This window comes from Quercus suber, unplaced genomic scaffold (assembly GCF_002906115.3).
Source record: "Quercus suber isolate HL8 unplaced genomic scaffold, Cork oak 2.0 scaffold_131, whole genome shotgun sequence".
Lineage (NCBI taxonomy): Eukaryota > Viridiplantae > Streptophyta > Magnoliopsida > Fagales > Fagaceae > Quercus > Quercus suber.
The window spans coordinates 391,281-401,330 of NW_027069594.1; the positions used below are offsets into that span (position 1 = coordinate 391,281).

The 10,050-nt window shown below is 36.8% G+C and overlaps 1 pseudogene; it reads right to left on the reverse strand.

The window, feature by feature from the left end:
- Window positions 1-352: 352 nt before the first annotated feature.
- LOC112022498 (probable flavin-containing monooxygenase 1) lies at window positions 353-5,309 on the reverse strand (annotated as a pseudogene).
- Between the last annotated feature and the right edge of the window lie 4,741 nt (window positions 5,310-10,050).

Sequence of the window (10,050 nt, forward strand, 5' to 3'; positions counted from 1 at the left end):
AGTGGCATTGCTCGTAGTCCGACAAGTGGTATCCAAGCCAAGTTCATGAGTTCCAAGTGTTGCTAAGTGAGGTGGTATTCAAGTCAAACCACACATGGATAAAAAAAAAAAAAAAAAAAAAAAAATTGTATTCAAGCAACAAAATAAAAAAAAAAATGCAAGTCAAACCACACACGGCAACATGACCTGATTGATTCTTGGTGACAAGAGGTGTACCCCCTATTGAGATATTAAATGCTTTTGGAAGGTCCTTTAAGTGGTCCTTGTTCAAAATTGCTCTTATACTCTGGTTTTCTCTCTCCAATTTTTTGAACAATGTAAGTAGAAAAATTTTTTTTTTTGGTAGATCGAAGAAATATTGTTTATTCAAACATAGAAACCTCCTTTACATGCTACATTTTTTTTTTTTTTAATAATACATATATATTTTGTTTAATTAGTTTCCCTTTTATGGTTATAAACTATAGATTATTCTACACTAAAAAAGGAGAAACCTCTTTAGCAAGTAATGAAGGACAATAATTTGCTTTATTATCGCCACTTCCTTTATTCCTCTCATATATAGTCTTGACTACCATAGGGGCTAAATGCTTCTGAAATCCAATTCTTCTTCCTCCAAGAATTCCATCCCATCTCTTCACATATTTCATCACTGTGGTTAATGCTGAAGGTAGAAATGCAGTGCCTCTTGTAGAACCTGGTTGTCTTCTTGGTGACTGTCATTTCTTTGGTTGTCTGTTCAATCATCTTCTCAACACTGGGGAGCTTGAATTTCTCATCTACAAGGCGAGCTAGCCATATGGAACGCAGCTCCGATGTATGAAGGTTTGAAACACTCTCAAGGTAACCCACAAATGCCATGTTCGAAACTAGTGGATGGATTGTGCCCCTGCAATTAAAAAAAGAAGAGAATTGCATCATTATTAAAAGGTCATATCTAGTGCATAAAACTTTTACTTTTATGGGGTTTGGGAGAGGGGATTGAAGTATATTTTGACCGTGTTACAGTTTAGAAGAAATTATTACAATTTTAAGAGTAGAATTGTTAATTACCTATACAAGGGCATGATGCCAGAAGGATATTCTAACAAAGTACGGAAAGGCTCTGGTAAAATAGCTTTGAGCTTTTTCTTCCCATCGTAACCAGTTGCAAGAACAACAACATCAGCCTTCAGTTTGGTGTCATCATCAAATTCAATTCCTTCCTTTGAGAACCACCAATTTGATGCTCTTTTAAAGAGAATCTTTCCCTTATCAGCCTCAGAGAAGAAATTCTCTGGCATGATAGCCATCTGACAAGATGCATAGTCTTCTTCAAAAGGGTGGTCTGGTTTTAATCCATACTTCAGCAGAGGAAGTTTCCATAGCAAATAGGACTCGATAAATTTTGAAGCTCCTCGCCTCTGTCATAGATCATTTATACAACAACTTATTAACATTGGCACTTTACTCATCAACCAGACTAATACTTAGTTTGTACTAAAAGTTAATTTTTAGGTGCATACAGTAAAAATTAATATTGATCAATTACCATTGGAGATAAAAGAAGGCAAAGAAGAGTTCTGAGAAAGCTTTGGTTAGGCTTTTCATGGAGGAACTGAGAGGATCTTGTTGAGTAAAACATGTAAAATGGCAAACCCCAAATCCAATAATGGGGAACTGTCCAGTGCAAAGTCCTTACCACCATGGTGCAAGGTTGTCCTTCGGGTCCTGCAAAACATCAAAATATTGGTCATCTCATAATACAATTAAATAGCCAATCCACTAAGAAATTATCCAAATTTCATTGAAAAAAGAAAAGAAAAGAAAAGAATATATGAATTGAAGAGAGGGATTGACAAAGGTTTAGCTTTTCTAGGAATTTGGAGAGAGGTATCCATCATTTTAATAGGAAAATACTAAAATTACTATTAAGTTTTACAATTTTTAACACTTATATAATAAATTTGTAATACTGTTAATATCACTATTTTTTAGCAAATACAAAGGAATGACATATGACATTTCAATTATATATATATATATATATATTTTACACAACATTTATCACAATTTGTTAAAGTGGCTGTGAGCAATAGGAAATAATTTTTACATGGATCCATAATTTTTCGTCCCTTATTCGTAGTCATAGTCTAAAAACTGGACTGGATCGGCTAGTCAAACCAATTCAACTAGGAATCAAGTACCAATTCGATCTAATAAAACTGTTTAAAACTGGTCAAAAACAAAAAACTGAGTCCAAAAACGGTTCATTGACCGGTTCAATTTTTAAAACTGTACTCGTAGTTGGTCATATCAAAATTGTGACATAATATATGTCCCTAAACTTTTATACAAACAAAATGAGGTCAAAGAAATCAAGAAGTTCAAATCCTTCGCCCTAACATTTGAACTTTTTTTTTTTTTAAAGCAATTTTCTTCGTACTTTTTCATTTTGAAAGTAAAACAGGAACAAAAGTTATTTTCTTGCACATTTAATGCATCTCAAAATTTTCCATGCAAAAATAGTTGACAGCAATTAAAGAGAACATATCAATATCAAGAATTTTTCAAGCTTGGCCCAATACAGAGCTGACATATTATGATACCCGTTGCTTTAGTGAGTGTTGTTGAAAGTTGAAACTTATGGTTCGTTTGGATTGAAGAGGGGGGAAGAGTAGAGTAGATTTAGTACAAAATTAGTTTATTTTTAGTTAACACTACTTTACTCCCCTCCACTCTCTCTTCTTTCCTCTCTTCATCCAAACATGCCATTAGTTTTTTTTTCTTTCCCTCATAATGTACAGAAGATGAGCGGAATTCTAATTCAAGTGTTTTGGAATCGTCTAAAAAGTAAAATCGTGTAAAGTCAGCAAGTCAAATACGTCTTGATTGTGTGAAACCCAAACCATGCAAATTCCAACTACATAACGTGAAAAATAAGAACTAATTAAATTGCACTACATTCACTATTGTCTTTTGGACCAAATTGATTCCATGTTTCAATTAAATAGCAAAAAGTGTACTGAAACAAAAGGTAATTGGCGAGCAAAAGTCCCTGAACAATCAACTTCATCCAAAATGGGTAATTGTACTGAATGGACGTTTTCATCTTATAAAACCTTTTCTGGGCTTTGAATTGACGCAGTTTTTTTTTTTTTTTTTTTGGGGGTCCAATTCAGTGTATTCATATGTCAATTATAAGTTTCTAAATGAAACTAGGCTTACATAGAATATTACTTATTACTTTATTAAAAATTGACAAAATTATAAGTTTCTAAATGAAACTAGGCTTACATAGAATATTACTTATTACTTTATTAAAAATTGACTCCACTTTTGACTTCATCAGTTCATCTTCCACGTACACTTGTCTGTTAAATTCACAACTCCTGTATGGATCTCTAATAATTCAACTCTTCACTTTATCTTCCACACTTGTGGAAAATGTGAGAATTTTGATTCAAAGACTAACAGAGTTTGAAAATCATAAATTACTAGCCGCTATTAGCTGTATAACCCATCAACCATCCCATTGATTGTGCTTGTTAGAAATAAACTATACTACCTATAACAAAAATAATAATAATAATAATAATAATTAAGCTAATAATAAGAATAAAAAAATTTTGATAGGTCACTTAACAAAGTGATGACAACTGAGTTGGAGCATGATGACTACACATCAATGAACTTGTTTCTTTCTTTAGGATAGGGATCCAACAATATTTTGTGAGGGAAATAAAAGAATGAAATATTAATTAACATACAAATAATAATAATAATAATAATAATAATGGAACTTTAGTACCTAAAACATTTGGAGTTCAAATTCCCTCTTATAAGATGTATAAAACCTTTATATATATATATATAGAGAGAGAGAGAGAGAGAGAGAGAGAGAGAGATCTTTATACCTTGGTTCTCCTCTGCGCACTCGAGTGCTAAATCAATAGCTGATTTCTTGAAACCAATGACTGCAACCTTCTTCCCCTTGAGTAGTTGTGAAGTCTCTTCCTTTTGAAGTTTGCAGTAATCAATGGAATGCAAGACCTTTCCCTGAAATATTTCAGGGCCTTTGTTTCGTGGAAATTTTGGGATTTTTGGTACATCTCCATATTTTCCAATGCAAACCACAAGAAACTCAGGCATACCACTGAAATGAATCGAATAAATTAACACAAGTCTATATATATATATATAATAGTATAATATAGTCACCAAAATACTAGGTAGATGTAAAGGTAATACTAACGATCGTATATACATAGACTTTTGACCTTAATTTCTAGGCAATATACTTATTGGAAGTTTCATTATACGATTCCTCATATTGCCAACTATATATACAATCGGTGGACCGCAAAGGATCACATAAAAATTATATATTTATAGTCTACCCATGTGTGTTTGATTCATTCCGTTTCATTTTAAACTTTGATTACTCAAAATAAAAAGATTTTTGACAAGCAAAGATTGCTAAAGCATAGAGTTGAACGCTCATATTAAAACAAAAGATTTTTACTCATTATCAACAAATTATGTATCCCGCTTGTCGCAAAATATATAAGACTTTGAAGGTTGACATAGGTTAAACTATAAGGTGTCAAATTTTTTCTTGGAGACCAGCTAGGAAATAAAAAATTAGAAACTAGGAAATACCGGAGTATGTAGGTTCTAAATAGATAGGAAAATACGGAGTAAATGAAAGGAAATACACAAAGAAAGATATAAGAAAATCATGTTATTTTTCTTTTGGAACCCTAGCTAGTAAATCCCTCGTAGCCATTTTTTTTTATTAGTTAAAGAAAAAAAAAAGGAAAAGAAAAAAATGGATAACGACCTCAATGGTATCTGAATGGTTGGTTTGCACAGCAACCTCCCAAACAGCGTGTCCAGGCAATATAGTAGGATAGTCACCAGGTTTCCCAGTGAGATCAGTGGCTTCCCTATCACCAACAAACCTAATCTCCACCACTTTTGAGTTTAACCTCACAAACTTGAGGACATCAAAGTGGTTAGCATAAGATGTTAAGTATTCCAATATCTCAGTATAAAATGGAAAACTTGTGCTATCCCTATCAGGCCAAGGGAAATCAGAAAACTCATAATCACAACGAAGGGACTGAAGCTTTGTGGAACTGTAAGAACAATGCCTCCAGACACCACCAATAGAGTCAGAGGCTTCAAAGACTAAAGGGTTGTGGTGGGCTAGTTGTTTAGCGGCTGCTAAGCCACTAACACCAGCTCCTATTATGCCAATTTTTGAGAAAACAGGAGCCATTTTTGATGTGATGAGAGCTGAGAGCTATAGGGTTGAAACTTGAAATGTGTTTGGCTTATGATAGTATGGAATAATGTGAAGGTTTTGCTTGGTATTTACAGGGATTTTGCATGAGTGGACACGCTAAAATTGATTAGTGAGGAAAGGGAAATTTCTTCCATTCCTTGGTTTTTCCTTAGGTGGTACATGGTGTTAATATTCATAAGAGTTTCAGTTCAAAGAATCAAAACAAGGATGACAATGGTTGAGCTGGTGCGAGGTTGAAGATGAAGTATCCAAGCTCAGTGCAACGCACCGTTTCACTTGAAGTCAAAGAACATAAACGCACCGTTTAATTAATGTGTAGCGCACCGTTTTTAAGAGATAAAATACAAAGCTTCTGAAGGATGGAAACGGTGTCGTTCTTCTCTGTGCTTGGAACCGTTAGTTCTGGCGCCAAAGTCAGTTATCATTTCTGGTGCAGAGTTAGTTACAAGCTCCGGAAATTCTGGGTTGGTTATCAAGCAGTTAGAGAGCTTCAGTGTAATATATATATTCTTGTATCCACATTTTTATCATTATGAAAAATATACAGATTTCTTCTCTTTGTTAAACTCTCTCTCTCTCTTCCTCTTCTTCTCTGTTTATCACTCTTTCTTTCCTTCTCATTTTCCTATCTCTCTTTCTTACTTCACAAACAAAGTTCATCTCAGTAAATTTGTGTTTTACAAATCAACACAGTTTTCTTCATGGTATCAGAGCAGGAAAATCCTGAAATTCCTGTACAGAATCCTTCTATGGCGTCCTCAAGTTCAAGTGCTGCTACTTCTTCAACAACCTCTGGTTCCACAATCAATGTAATGAATCAGCCACTTCTTCTTCTGTCAAATATGTCAAATATGATGACAATCAAACTAGACAATGCCAACTATATTGTCTGGAAACACCAAATTTCAATGATTTTGGAGACCTACTCTTTGTTTGAGTTACTCGAAGAACCACAATTGATTCCAAAGAAATTTCTCAAGGATCTGAGTGGAGATTTTACCTCAATAGTGAATCCAGATTACACTCTCTGGAGATCAAAGGAGAAAGCTTTATTAACTTTTATCAGTTCAACTCTCTCACCATCAGTTCTAGCACTAACTGTTGGGTGCACTTCTGCGTTAGAAGTCTGGAAGGTATTGGAGAATAGATTTTCTTCATTCTCTAGGTCTCATGTGATGAATCTTAAAGGTGAACTTCATAACCTTAAGAAGGGAGCAGAATCTGTTGATGTTTTCTTGCAAAAGATTAAAGTAGTGAGAGATAAGCTACTAGCTGTTGGTGTACTAATTGATGATGAGGAGCTACTTCACATAACTCTGAAGGGGCTTCCCAAAGATTTCAATGCATTTAGGTCAGCAATTCGAACCAGGAACACTAAGCTGAGTTTTGATGAATTATCAACTATGCTTAATGCAGAAGAGGAATCCTTAAATGAAGGTTTGGATATTAAAGAATCAATCTTTGCAATGGCTGCAACTGCTACTCCAAAATCAAGTGGAAATTTCAATCCAAATCAATTCAATAGAGGAAGGGGCAGAGGTAATTTCAACCATAGAGGTGGAAGAGGAGGCAGAGGTGGTTATCACTCATCTCAATACAATCAATACAACCCTTTTACTTCTCCTTTTCAACCAAATCAGTCAAATTCTAGTTCCTCAGTTCCCAAATCAGATAGACCTTCCTGCCAAATCTGTGGTAAACTTGGCCATACAACAATTGATTGCTATCATAGGATGGACTATGCCTATCAAGGCAAACATCCACCTACTAAACTTGCTGCCATGGCCACTGCTTCCAATGCTTGTCTTGCACAGGCACAACCTTGGCTAGTTGACAGTGCAGCTACTGATCATGTCACTGCCAATCTGAATCAACTCAGCCTACCTCAGCCCTATGGTGGTCAAGATCATTTGACAGTTAGTAATGGACAGAATCTACCCATCACCCACATAGGTAAAACTCTTCTTCCTTCACCTTATTCCACTCTTCAATTGAACAATGTCCTTAGGGTCCCTTCTATTTCTTCTAATCTGGCCTCTGTCCATAAAATCTGTCATGACAACCATTGCTGGTGTTATTTTGATCAGAATCTCTTATCCATTCAGGTTTTGGACACGGGGAAGGTCCTCTACCAAGGCAAGAGTGAAGATGGTGTTTATCCCATCTATCCTCATCAAGCCTCACATCTAGCTTTAACCTCCAAAGTCTGCAACACTGTTTCAAATTCTGTCAGTGTAAATAAAACCTTGTGGCACAGAAGGCTTGGTCATCCAAATGATCAAGTCCTTCAGTTTGTCTTTCCTAATGCAAAGTTTTCTTTAAATAAATGCACTCCTTTTGTTCAATCTTGTATTCATTGCTTACATGGTAAAATGCACAGGTTACCTTTTCCAAACTCTAAATTTGTTGCTTCTTCTCCATTTGAGGTGGTACATTCTGATGTGTGGGGTCCTGCCCCTGTGATATCTGTTGATGGTTTTCGATTTTATGTTCTATTTGTTGATCACTTCAATAGGTTCACTTGTTTATACCTTCTTAAGTCCAAATCTGAAGTCTTTTCAAAGTTCCTTGAGTTTAAAGCCATGGTTGAAACCCAATTTTCTACTAAAATCAAAACTTTAAGGTCAGATGGTGGTGGTGAATACACCTCTTCTGCTTTCAAGTCTTTTCTCATTCAACATGGCATTCATCATCAAATTTCCTGTCCTTACACTCCCCAGCAAAATGGACTTGTAGAGAGGAAGCATAGGCACCTTGTTGAGACAACTATTACCCTATTGTCTCAAGCTTCAATGCCTACTACTTACTGGTCTTATACCATACTTAACAGTTTTTTCTTGATCAACCTACTCCCTACTTCTGTGCTTAACTTCCTATCCCCTTGGTCCAAATTATACTCTTCCTCACCTGATCTGTCTCAGTTAAGGGTCTTTGGGTGTGCTTGTTACCCTTTCCTTAGGCCTTACACCTCTCATAAACTTGACCCTAGAACCAAGGAGTGTTTGTTTTTAGGCTATTCTTCTAGGTCAAAGGGGTATCTCTGCCTTGATTATTCAACTCACACTCTCTATGTTTCTAGACATGTTTTGTTTAATGAATCCAAATTTCCTACCCTTACATCTTCCAAAACCTCTTCCTCCCCTTCCTCAATCTCACATCTGTCTCATGCTCTCTGGTTGTCCAATCTTCTTTATCTTCATGCTTCCAACCAACCATCACTCTTAGGTCCTTATTCTTCCAACACCACATCTCTACTTCCTGTCACTCCTTCTCCAAATGTAGTCTCTCATTCCACTGATCCACACAACACTAACCCACCTAGTATTACTGCAACACCACCCACTACTCCTCCTAGCCATGCCCATTCAAATTCTGATTCTTCCTTACCTACTGTTTCTTCCAATGATACTTCTCCATCATTACCACCTCCACTACCTCCTGTTATTGTGGAAAATCAACATCCTATGCAGACTAGATCCAAGAGTGGTATAGTCAAGCCTAAAATTTGCTATAAGGCCATATTGGATTACTCTAAAACTGAACCTCCTTCTTATAAAGTGGCCTCCAAATATCCTATCTGGTGTACTGCCATGGATGCAGAATTTCAGGCATTGCAAAGACAACAGACCTGGACACTAGTTCCAGCACCTCCTCATGCTAACTTGGTGGGTTGTAAGTAGGTATTCAAGATCAAACTTCACAGTGATGGGTCTATTGCTCGTTACAAAGCAAGACTTGTGGCCAAAGGATTCCACCAACAAGCTGGCATTGATTACTCAGAGACTTTCAGTCCTGTTGTCAAGCCTGCCACAGTTAGACTAGTTCTTGCCATTGCTGTCAGCTGCAATTGGCCTTTGAAGCAACTTGATGTGTCCAATGCCTTTCTCCATGGCTACCTTAAAGAGGAGGTCTACATGCACCAGCCTCCAGGTTATGTAGATGCAGCCCATCCCTCCTATGTATGCAAACTCCATAAGTCTCTCTATGGCCTCAAACAGGCTCCTAGGGCCTGGTTTGAGAGATTTACTTTCCACTTAATTCATCTGGGATTTCAGGCTTCTTTTGCTGATAGCTCACTGTTCATCTTTCAATCTAAGAGCACCATCATTTACCTTCTCCTTTATGTAGATGATATCATCATCACTAGCAACCATTCCCACCATGTGTCATCTCTAATTGCTGCTCTCAGTTCTGTGTTTGAACTCAAAGACTTGGGTGACCTCAATTATTTTTTGGGAGTTCAAATTTCCAGAACTCAGTTTGGGCTTACTCTTTCCCAATCAAAATATGCCTCAGAGGTTCTTCATCATTTTCACATGGAAAACTCCAAGCCCACCAAGACTCCTTGCTGCCCTTCATCTCGATTACTTCTTACTGATGGTATTGCCCTCTCTGATCCTTCAGAATTTCACAGCATGGTGGGTGCTCTTCAGTATCTCACCTTTACACGCCCAGACCTTGCCTTCAGTGTACATAAATTATGTCAATTTATGAGCACTCCCACCACAGTGCATCTAGAGGCTGCTAAGAGAGTTCTACGATATCTCAGAGGTACCCTTTCTCATGGGATTTCATTTTCCCCAGGGCCCCTCACTATCGCTGCCTTCTCTGACGCAGACTGGGCTGGAGATCCCTCTGATCGCCGTTCCACAACAGGGCTTCTTGTGTTCCTTGGTCCTTCTCCCATTTCCTGGTCTTCCAAGAAACAGAGCACTGTTTCTCGCTCCTCCACTGAAACTGAGTACCGTGCTCTAGCCACT